Genomic DNA, 10506 nt, shown 5'->3' with positions numbered 1-10506 from the left:
ATGCTTTGGCACAAAGTTGAGGAAGATGAAAGATGTTTTAAGTCAAGAAAAAAGATCCACAAGCAGGTGGTGTTGGATACTCCAATTAAGCAGAGTTAGAGGCAATTCACATTTAATGGGTTTTATTTCAGTTGTGCTTCTGTTCGTTCATTGAATTCTGGCGATTAATTTGCCTTGCAGTTCTCAATAAGTCAAAGTCCAAGAGGTTTGGGGCATTAGCTCTCACATGCCGGTTCATCTCACATGCAGCATGCCGCAAGGTCAACAAACCACCTGCTTTTCCCAAGTGTCTGCAGGGACTTCAAGAAGAGCAGGGAGTAGTAAACTTGGGGGGGCTCTTGGATGAGCACTCTGACACGTTTATGCTTTTCTTTTGATGCAGCAGGATCTTGGTGAAAAAGACTTTAAGTAGCACAGCATGACAACTGTGCAGTACTTCTGGAAGTTGAGTTCTGTAGCAGAACAACAGGGATTCCTGGTTCTTATAGAACGAAACCAGCTTGCATCATTGACACTGCTACAGATCACAAAGGATAGACAGATGCACATTGACTTTGCCAGGCTGTGTTCACATTTTGTTTGCATCATGTCCTCTGAAGTGCCTTAAGTTTTCACCAACTGTTCATTATGTCTTGTTAAAAAGATAAAGAGCTGCATGCCAAGTGTGATGTGAAGCATGGGAAACAGAAAACCCTGATTGATTCAATGAAACTTACAGTGCTGTGTGGGGCACATTAACACCGTGTAAGTAGTTGTGACAGCTCCTGTGTTATCTGCAAACAACAGAAAGTGACAGTTCTACGATGTGCCCATAAAGCAGGCATCTGATTGTCTACTGCAATTACATGACTGAAGCAAAACAGCAAGAGCAAAACAAAAAGTTATGCAGTGGTAAGGCATCCACACACAAGTAATAGCTTTACTTTAGAACGGCGAGGCAAAATCGTTTTACAGATACAGCTATGCATGTTATCATGGAATAAAGTATTCTAAACTTAACACTAACATCATTGGCCTATCACTCTTAGTGATGGAAATACGCAATGATTAAGAAAAGGAGCATCATATATCTCGAGTATTGCCTTTGTATTACCCTCTTACCTATGTATAAGAAGGATCGCAGGAGTGGGTCTTTGAGATGCTCCTTGCTCACTTCATCAATCACAGAAGGCTCCTGATTCAAAAAGGTGCTAAAGTACATGTGTGTGACCCCAGGCACCGTGATGGCACCTTAACACTGACACGGATGACAGAATTTTCCGGAAATAGACTCTGCTGAACGAAACCATCCCAGCTGCACAAAACATAGTCCTGAGAGAGATACGTGGGCCTTGTGCACCATGTGTGCTTGGAGACATTCATTTAAGGGGTTATGGATTTGGCTTAAGGGTACCAGAGGTTTAGGAGTGGGGGTTGAAGACATGAAAATTACCTCCTGGATTTTGAGACATTATGGACCAGGCATAGAAGGTGCATAGACATCTATTGTAACGGTTCTTTAGTAAGTGAGGATGAGAGAACTGTAAAGTAACATGTTCTGTGAGAGCTGACACATGCATATTGAGGAACAACTACCATGCCAAATTTGGGATTTATCTTTTTATATGCTTCTAGTACCTCTAAGGCACTACGGTCCTCATCTGGTATACTGTAGCATGCTCATGAGTGCAGGGGAGAAGTGGCCCATCCCTAATAATTTTTGTCCTTTGACCCGTGAATTTTATTGACAGCCCAGGAAACCAAAATTTGAAAAAATATTTCCTCCATCATAAAAGTTGAACTACTAATGCATTTTAATGTGGGGTTTGCACAAGTGGCAAATTGTTGCCCCTGTTAACAATTTCTACTATTGCAACTGAACAAATCATATCAAAGAGGATGACCTGACATTAGGGCTCAATTTACAGTCAGGAAAAAACTACTTTTGAAATTGTACCTCTTCTTCGATACCATCACAAACAAGAGGGTGTATTTTCTTTTCTACACACTATCTCCTTTGTTTGCCCCCTTTGTCCCACAGGTCTTGCCAGGGAACTTTAGTAAGACCTCCTGTGTTAATGTCTTCTGATAGGATGTCCCCGGGTCCTGTGAGAAGTGATACTAAAAGTAATTCCAGCTGAAATGGCACGACAAAGGGAATGCTTTATATGAGCTCCAGAGGCATAGGGCTGATAGACTGGAGTCCAGCCTGCAGTTGTTTATCTGGGTTCAAGTATCAGGGGCAGTGCAGTGCCCTCAGCTGCCCTCCTAATGGCCACTGGTCAGAAAACACTCAAATAACATCTCATTAGCATATCTTCCATTCCAATCTGCATATTTGTCACACTGGTTGTGAATTTTTAATTTGCGCTTCATTGTAATGCAGGTTTTAATTCCTCCTGACAAATTTATTTAAACCTGGAGTGAAATTAAGAGTTTCTCTCAAGCCACAACTTATTTTTTCTCATCGTATTTCCGTAGTGTACAAGAAATACAGAAATCATGCAGATTTGACGAAACAAACAGGTAATATTATTAGAAGTGTTGAAACCCAATCATTTTATAAGTATTAATCATGTAACTAATGACAGTTATCAAGCAAAATATTAATATAACTTCTTTGTTATTAAGTAACAGTAAATATAAAAAATAAAGCAACATTTCACTTACAAAAATATATATAACTATACACATTTACTTTAGTAAGACCTCCTGTGTTAAGGTCTTCTGATAGGATGTCCCCGGGTCATTCATTCATATATATATATTTGTTTTAAATATACACACACGTCCACAGCTATTAAAACGGGATTATTAAATAAGCATTAAATGAAATACTTTTTTTATATATAAACTCAACTAGTTTACAATGAAAAATGAGTTAAACTATTATCACACCGATGTAGTGGCTATCAGCTGATATTTGAGATTTAAGTGTTCATTTAACTTCAGTATTACAGTGTTTATATCTACATTTTATTGACTTCCTTGATTTCTATATATTAGTTTCAGCCTTCAGTATGAAGAACACAAATTGTTGCTGATACTTACTTCAGATCTGTGATAAAGAGACATCGGTCATACTGTATATAAAAATCTACAGAACAGAGAACGAGCGGAACAGAACATCTTCCAATCTCATGTCTAAGATGCGTTCAGTGGGAATACAGTGGCCACAGCAGCGGCTGGCAGTCAGGTGGCCAGTCTCTACTGAATTAACCTTGACAGGACATGCTTATGAACCAGAAATGTACCTTTTAGTCCTGCATGACTGTGTCCCTGCTCTACAGCCTTCACTGCTCACTAGCTAACAGCGTACATGTCTGCAGGCATGAGGCTGTGGCTCTTAAAACTTCCTCATCATACATCCACCAAACACATGCTCCGACCAATCAAACCCCTTCCCTGCACATGATCTTCAGCAACAAGACTACCCCAGGACGAGACAGGGTTTTTGGTTCCTCAGAACTAACGGAGTTATATGCTCAATTTCTAATAAGTAGTATGAAGTCCAAGATTGCTTAAACTCAACCACAGGTTTTTTTTTTTTAATCAATATAGGTGACTTGATATCGGGGAGACCCTGGAGGCTGGTGTGGGGAGTGCCACGTTAACATCCTTTGGGCTAGCAACATAAATGTTCTTACTGTCATGGAGCCCAGGGGAATATGTGGATGCCTCGGTTTGGGCAGGTGGTCGGAACAGTTGGCGAGGTACAGTATGTGGAGGTACCTGATGGAAGGTAAGCTGGGGAGGTACAATTTGTTCCAGAGGGTGCTGGACAAGGAAACTTCAGGGAAAATTCTCACCTGGGAAGATCACAGCAAATTAGATCTTTATCCAGCCCCAACTGGAAACACGCACCAAGAGTCATGCCAGCTCACCTCGTTCGAAAGTGCAAAGAATTCATCCACATAGCTCTCCAACATCCAACCACTCTGCCTCAGCGCACATAGCTTGTCCTCATCCAAAATATTTTTTTCTTTAACAGGTCCTTGATTCTGTCAGACGGTATGTGGTTTTAGTGAGACACACAACAAAGGTGGCACTCAAGGACATTAATCAAGGACAGGGGAGAGCAGAACAGGATCAAACTAAAATAGGACAGATAATGAGGCGCAGACAGGTGATGAGGATATCTAAATACTAGGAACAGGTGATCTAAATGAATGAAGATTAACTAATGAGAACAGGAAATTAAACAAATGAGGACAGACAAGAACTAAACAGAAATCAACATGTGACGATTTATTAGGCCTTTAATTTAAAAGGTTGATAGATCATGTTGGCACAACTGTGACGCATGGTTAAAGTAAGGTCCCAATTTGACCATTTATGATTTCAATAAATATTCTACTAAAATACACAGAGGTGAAAATAGTATCTGCCACTGTTTGCCTATAAATTAACCTATAAATGGCATCTAACACTATTTACAGTAAGTGGAAAAAGCATTGCTCAAGTGTAACAATATTTTTTTTTTTTTTTGTCTTCATTTTTAACAATAGATTTATTGATTTATTTTTTTGTAAAATTTGCTTCGAAAATGTGCATTGTGGTATGACTTTCTGTTACGTTGTTACAGTATAACTTCAAGTGTAAGTTAAGTGTCCAAATTCTTTTTAGAGTTAACAGATGTTGCTCTTGTCAATACAGAGAACAGAAAAATATGTGAAAGAGATTAAAAAAAAAAAAAAAAAATTCCTTGGTCCTTGTTAATTGCCGTACTATGACACGAATTACATCTGATTTTAGAAACACCAACAGTGCCTTGAGAAATGTGCAGCCCTGTAGGTTTCAGAAGAGGAAATATTCACTTTCCACTTTACAAGGACGACCTGGGGATCTGGATCTATGACTGAGGATGCTTCATCCTGTTCAGCCCTTCAGTCATTCAGCTCAAGGGAATAATATCGCACAATGAGCCATCATCCACTTGTTAGAGACTCCTTGTAAAGCTTCATTTTCCAGGCTATATTTAAACACACATGACAAACTGCTGATTCTTGGCCCTTTGAAAAAAATACGCTTGAGGCTGGCATGAAATCGACATTTGCACCCATCTGCAGGGCGTGAGGATGCGGGACAAAGCTGCTGTTATTGCTCTGCAGCCTACTCTCTTGTTCTCCTCATCACTCCCCTTAACTTCTCTCATCATCGCCACAGTTGTTATTATTGCGCTGCTCTCCTTAACACTTCCATTCCTGAACTTAAAAGTGTTTGAACTGGAAGCACTGTGGCCCCTGAGGGCCCGTACTGCTCCATAATCAAAGATATCTGGGATGAATTTTCTGTGGATGGAAAGGTTATAGCTGCATTTTATAGTGCTACTTATCATATGGTGCTACTTTATATTAAAGACAGTATTTGTTTCTGTCTTTAATATTATTTCATTGAGTGTTTCTCTGTAGATAAACGGATGATTTGGGTCTGAAATGTATGAAAGGACAAAGAGAGGTGTGATAACTATCCCAAACCAGAGCTGTAATCCATTTCTCTCATTTTTAGGAATGAAGGCAAAGAGTGTTGTTGCCCATTCTCTGCTTTTACTTTGCTTCTTCACTTTACTTAACTGACTAAAATAAAGAGTATTTGTTTATTTGTTGATGAGTTCTTCATGTAATGTAATTGAAGTCATTCCGTAGCTAACCGCCACTGACAAAAAAAAAAAAAAAAAAAATTAGCAATGAGTTTACATTTATAGAAAACTACAACTTTAAAATTTAGGTCCAACTAAACGAAGGCGGTTTGTGACCTTCTTTAGTCATTAATTCATCAAATATTTATAACAATTCTACTTTAATTTGAAGTAAACCTGTTAGAATTTCTGAAATATATATTACAATACAATACAACCTTTATAATAAAGTTCCATCATTTAATTTTAAGTGAATGTATTCCTAACTTGACTAACATAACTAACATGAATGAAAAATACAGGATTTATTAATCTTGATTAATGTTAGTTAATAAAAATGCAGTTGTTCATTGTTAGTTTTTTTTTGTGAATTAACAAACTAACAATCCATTTTTAGTAAATGATGAAATGAACATTAAGATTAATAAATGCTATAGAAGTATTGTTCATCATGTTAACAAAGGTAGTGTTAATTAATGTTAATTAATGATTCTTATTGTAAAATGTTACCATAATATTAAATGTTAAAATGTGCTACAATTATTGGCAACTTTATAAATTCACCTAGCAAGTAAAAATCCCCAAACAGCATTTTCACATGAGTGATTAGCAACACTTGGAAATTGGAAAACCATGCCCTTAGGTTTTTCTCACCATTAATGAGGGACACAAAGGCCACATTTCTCTATGGTATAGACCAAGAACACAGTAATGATGTGTGGGTTAGGGTAAACCACTAAAATCACTTTCAGAGCAATACTTAAAGGTATAGTTCACCTTCAGCTGCTGGTCCCCAACACTTGCACAGTGTTTTTTTATTTTTATTTTATTTTTTCCCAATATGGAATTCAAAGGGGACCAGCAACTGAAGGTGAACTATCACTTTAAGACACCTTAAGCTGTTCAGAACTGTTGGAATAGGATTTTTTTTCACTCAAATATTGAGTTGAGTGGCTGTGTAGGATTTTTTAAATTCTTATTATTATTATTTTATATGTTGCATAAATGGTACATTAAAATGGTTTAGAATTAAGGTCCAGTCACTTATTTTGCAAGTCTAATTTCTGTTGTCAATAGTGTAAAGCACAGCTCACAAAGAAGTCACTTTCAAATCAAGCTACTTTCTGTTTTTATTCTTCAAAGAGATTTTCTAAATGCTTAGATGTATTAACTTAAAATACAGGTTTTGACAATATAACAGTCAAGTATTACTGATCAAGTATTAAAAAAATAAATAAATAAAATACTGGCCTTGTGTTTAGTTTAGTTATTTATTCATTAGATTGATTTTTGTCTGGTTATAAATGTCATCTAAAGCAATGTATTTTATATAAAAAAAATAAAAAAATAAATAATAATAATTAAATAATAATAATAAAAGTGTCTTATCAGGGTTTTTTATTTTATTATTATTATTATTATTATTTTTAGTTTGACGTCATGACACACTGTATGAAAATGAGGTCACTAGGCCTATGTGTACTGAAAAAAATAGGAAAAGTTTGTATTTTTCCATAAACACGTGTCCTGGGTGATTGCAGAGCAATGGCCATTGATTATAAACCTCCAGAGGCTTCAGTAGTGTGTGTATGTCTGTACGCGCGTTCGCTCATGCTCATATGAACGTTTGCCTTTCTGTCTACTGAACAAGTATGTTTTATTTATTTATAAATTTTTACCACTTCAATATGTTATATATTTTTTTAATTTATAAACAGAGGAGGCAACAACAAATTAAAGCACTTTATAGTGGCCCCTGTTGAGTATGTGGGGACACATCGCTTCAATCTTTCCAGATCCGTGAGTTAATTTGTCAGCTCACGGGGTGTCGTGGAGTCTCCTCTGTGAGACAGGTACCCTAGGGCGAGCCAGCTGGATTGTGGATGCTTACAGATTTGGCTGCAGCTTCCTGCTGGGTGTCATCTGTCTGCACGCTCTGCCGCTGCATGGCTACATTTTTTTTGTCCTCCTGACATCATGTGGCTGAGCAGTTTATGCCTGGCAGGGTTTGTCTTACAAGGTCTGCCATCAAACTCAGCCAGCGAGGTCCTAATCTGGCACGGCACCGCTCCCAACGCCGGCACCCCTGGCATCCCGCGTAGGGAACCGCAGGCCGCTAAAACTTCCACAAGCGTCAGAGGAGATCGCTACACTCCTAAACACGGCTGAAGAGGGGAGGGAAGAGGTGGTAGGGGGAGCCGCTGCCAGCGGACTTGTTTTGCTCACACATGGAGAATGTCCCCACTTCCAATGCCGGCCTGTCACTTTGATTGTGCCCTCCATGCAGGATCGGTGCTTCCAGAGGTTCAGGCATCTCTCCGCCTGTTGCCGGCAATTTGACTTGGACACCGACGCAAATCTGCAGGGGGAAGTGACAGCAACGAGTCCGCGGACACTCATGCGTCCATCCATATTCTCTGGCCCTCAGTTCTGCCGTGAACATTAATTGTGAAAGACAACGATTCCACCCAAAGAGGTTTAGAGCATCGCCAGACAGGCCTGACAGGGTTACCGGGGTTTCCAGAAAAGCACATTATGATGAGTGCATATGTTGCTTCTCAGACTACAGGAGGGGTCCAGTGGACTCCGTTCAGCCCCCGAGAGAACGCACAGACAAACTCTGACACTGCTTGTGATGGGCTGTTTTCCTCTCTGTGCTGCTGGACTCTCAAGGGGTAAAACGGTACCAGGATTGGTGACCTGTTCTTTTGCCCAGGGTTGGATCTGACTGACGGAGAGAGAGGCAGAGCAAGAGAATCAGGCAGGTTGGTCAGCCCCAGGATGAGAGCTCACACCAGGGCTGCAGGTCAAGAGAGTTCCTCCACCTGTTCCATGCCACCACTGGCCTGCCGAGTCCCTGTAGCCACGTCTGCGGCGAGAAAAGGAAGATAAGAGAGAGAGCGAGAGCCATTCACTGTAAAATAATGATACCCATTGGGTAATGTGAGCTCTGTGGCCTGAGATGGCAAGGAAGGGGAAACATGTATCATGTGTGAGTTTGTGTGTTTAAGTCGACCCTGGTGGGTATGTTTTGTAAAGCTTATCTCAGACCTCCTACTAAACACTTTGTGTTCACTAACCGCTCCTGGAGTCAAAAGCTCATCTACAGTCAGCACACTAAACAATGCCTGCATGTAATTCAGTTCACTTTTTGTGAAAAAAAAAAAAAAATAATAATAATAATAATAATTATATAATTATATAATTATATATATATATATATATATATATATATATATATATATATATATATATATATATATATATATATAAATCTGAATGTTGGTCTTGGCTATAAAAATGAGAATATCATATCCCTATGATTTTCTGGTTCTTACTTCTACAACAATATTAATACAAAATTACACATAATTATATTCTACATTAACTAAAAGGAAATGGGGATTATTAGTATGTCAATATGTGTTTTAAGTAAAATGCAGAGGTAATGCAAGACTAAATCAGTAATATCATGATGCATTTATTATATTATATTATATTATATTATATTATATTATATTATATTATATTATATTATATTATAATTCAGCTGTATCAGTTTCAGATGTGCATAAGTGCATAAATTCACTAGTAACACTTTACACTAAGGTCTCAGTTTTGTATTACTTAATGCATTAACTAACATTAACATAAACCAACAATAAGCAATATATATATATATATATATATATATATATTTTTTTTTTTTTTTTTTTTTTTTTTTTTTCAGCATTTATTAACCATTAACTTAAATTATTAAATGCTGTTTAAGTATTGTTCATTGTTTGCTTATTTTAACTATTGTAGTTAATTTATGTTAACAAATTAAACCTTATTGTAAAGTGTGACCAGTACGCAAATGTATTATTAATTCATTCTTAATAAATATCCACCCATAAATGCAACTTCATTATTACATTTAAATACAAGAAACCTAACACAGTGGGGTTATAATGCAGAAATAATTACAATAAATTAATATATATATATATATATATATATATATATATATATATATATATATATATATATATATTAATTTATTGTAATTATTTCTGAAATATAAATATATATATTTATATATATATTTATATATTCTTTTATTTTTATATTTAGTTATTTATCTCTAATGGTTCAGCCTCCATCTGAGTAAAAAAAAAAAAAAGATTTAGCTAAAATAATAGTTTGTCTCCATCTAGTGCCAGTGTAACTTTGTGATTTTTTTTATTATTATTTTTTATTTTTATTTTTACAAAGGAAAGCTTAAATATAAAATAATCCACACACACACACACAAACACACACACACACACATATATATATATATATATATATGTTGAGACAGGAGGTAGTTAAAAAAGTTCTCTTGAAACCCAATGAAAGATCCATTGAGTACATCTGTAAATCAAATTCCTTATGAGCTGATTTACAATAAGTTCAGCACACATATACAGAGACAGAAAGAACAGTTGCTAAGTACACTGTTTACTACAGAGTATACTTGGTTTGACCAGGCTAGAATTTATGGCAGGACTGCGAGAGTAAAAACACTTATACATAGGGGGATATATTTTTTCATTTCCTGCAGAAAATGTAAGTTTGCCCATAATTAAGGGTCTGTAATTTTTATGGTAGGTTTATTTTAATGTATAGAGACAGAATACCAATAAAAAAATGTATTAAAAATAAAACATTATTTAAAGGTTAGAAATTGAATTGAAGTATTTGATCCCCAAGCAAAACATGACTTAGTTCTTGCTTCTGGATCCATTGTTGCCAAGCACAGAGGTAAGATGTTTCTTGTAGCTGGTCACCAGGTTTGCACAAATCCGTTTTACAGATCCTCTCTAAATCATTAAGTCTTCTTGGCTGTTGTTTGGCAACTCAAA

The 10506-nt window shown here is 36.7% G+C and overlaps 1 long non-coding RNA gene across 1 annotated transcript; it reads right to left on the bottom strand.

The window, feature by feature from the left end:
- Window positions 1–1792: 1792 nt before the first annotated feature.
- Window positions 1793–4051, bottom strand: LOC127946079 (uncharacterized). Its single transcript, XR_008151013.1, has 3 exons — window positions 3864–4051; window positions 3627–3788; window positions 1793–2085 (listed from the first exon to the last, which is right to left on the bottom strand). It is a non-coding gene; the product is annotated as an uncharacterized LOC127946079 (long non-coding RNA).
- Between the last annotated feature and the right edge of the window lie 6455 nt (window positions 4052–10506).

The sequence above is a fragment of the Carassius gibelio genome, chromosome A24, assembly GCF_023724105.1.
Source record: "Carassius gibelio isolate Cgi1373 ecotype wild population from Czech Republic chromosome A24, carGib1.2-hapl.c, whole genome shotgun sequence".
NCBI lineage: Eukaryota > Metazoa > Chordata > Actinopteri > Cypriniformes > Cyprinidae > Carassius > Carassius gibelio.
Note: the sequence above shows the minus strand (reverse complement) of the source record. Positions and strands in the feature narration are given on the sequence as shown.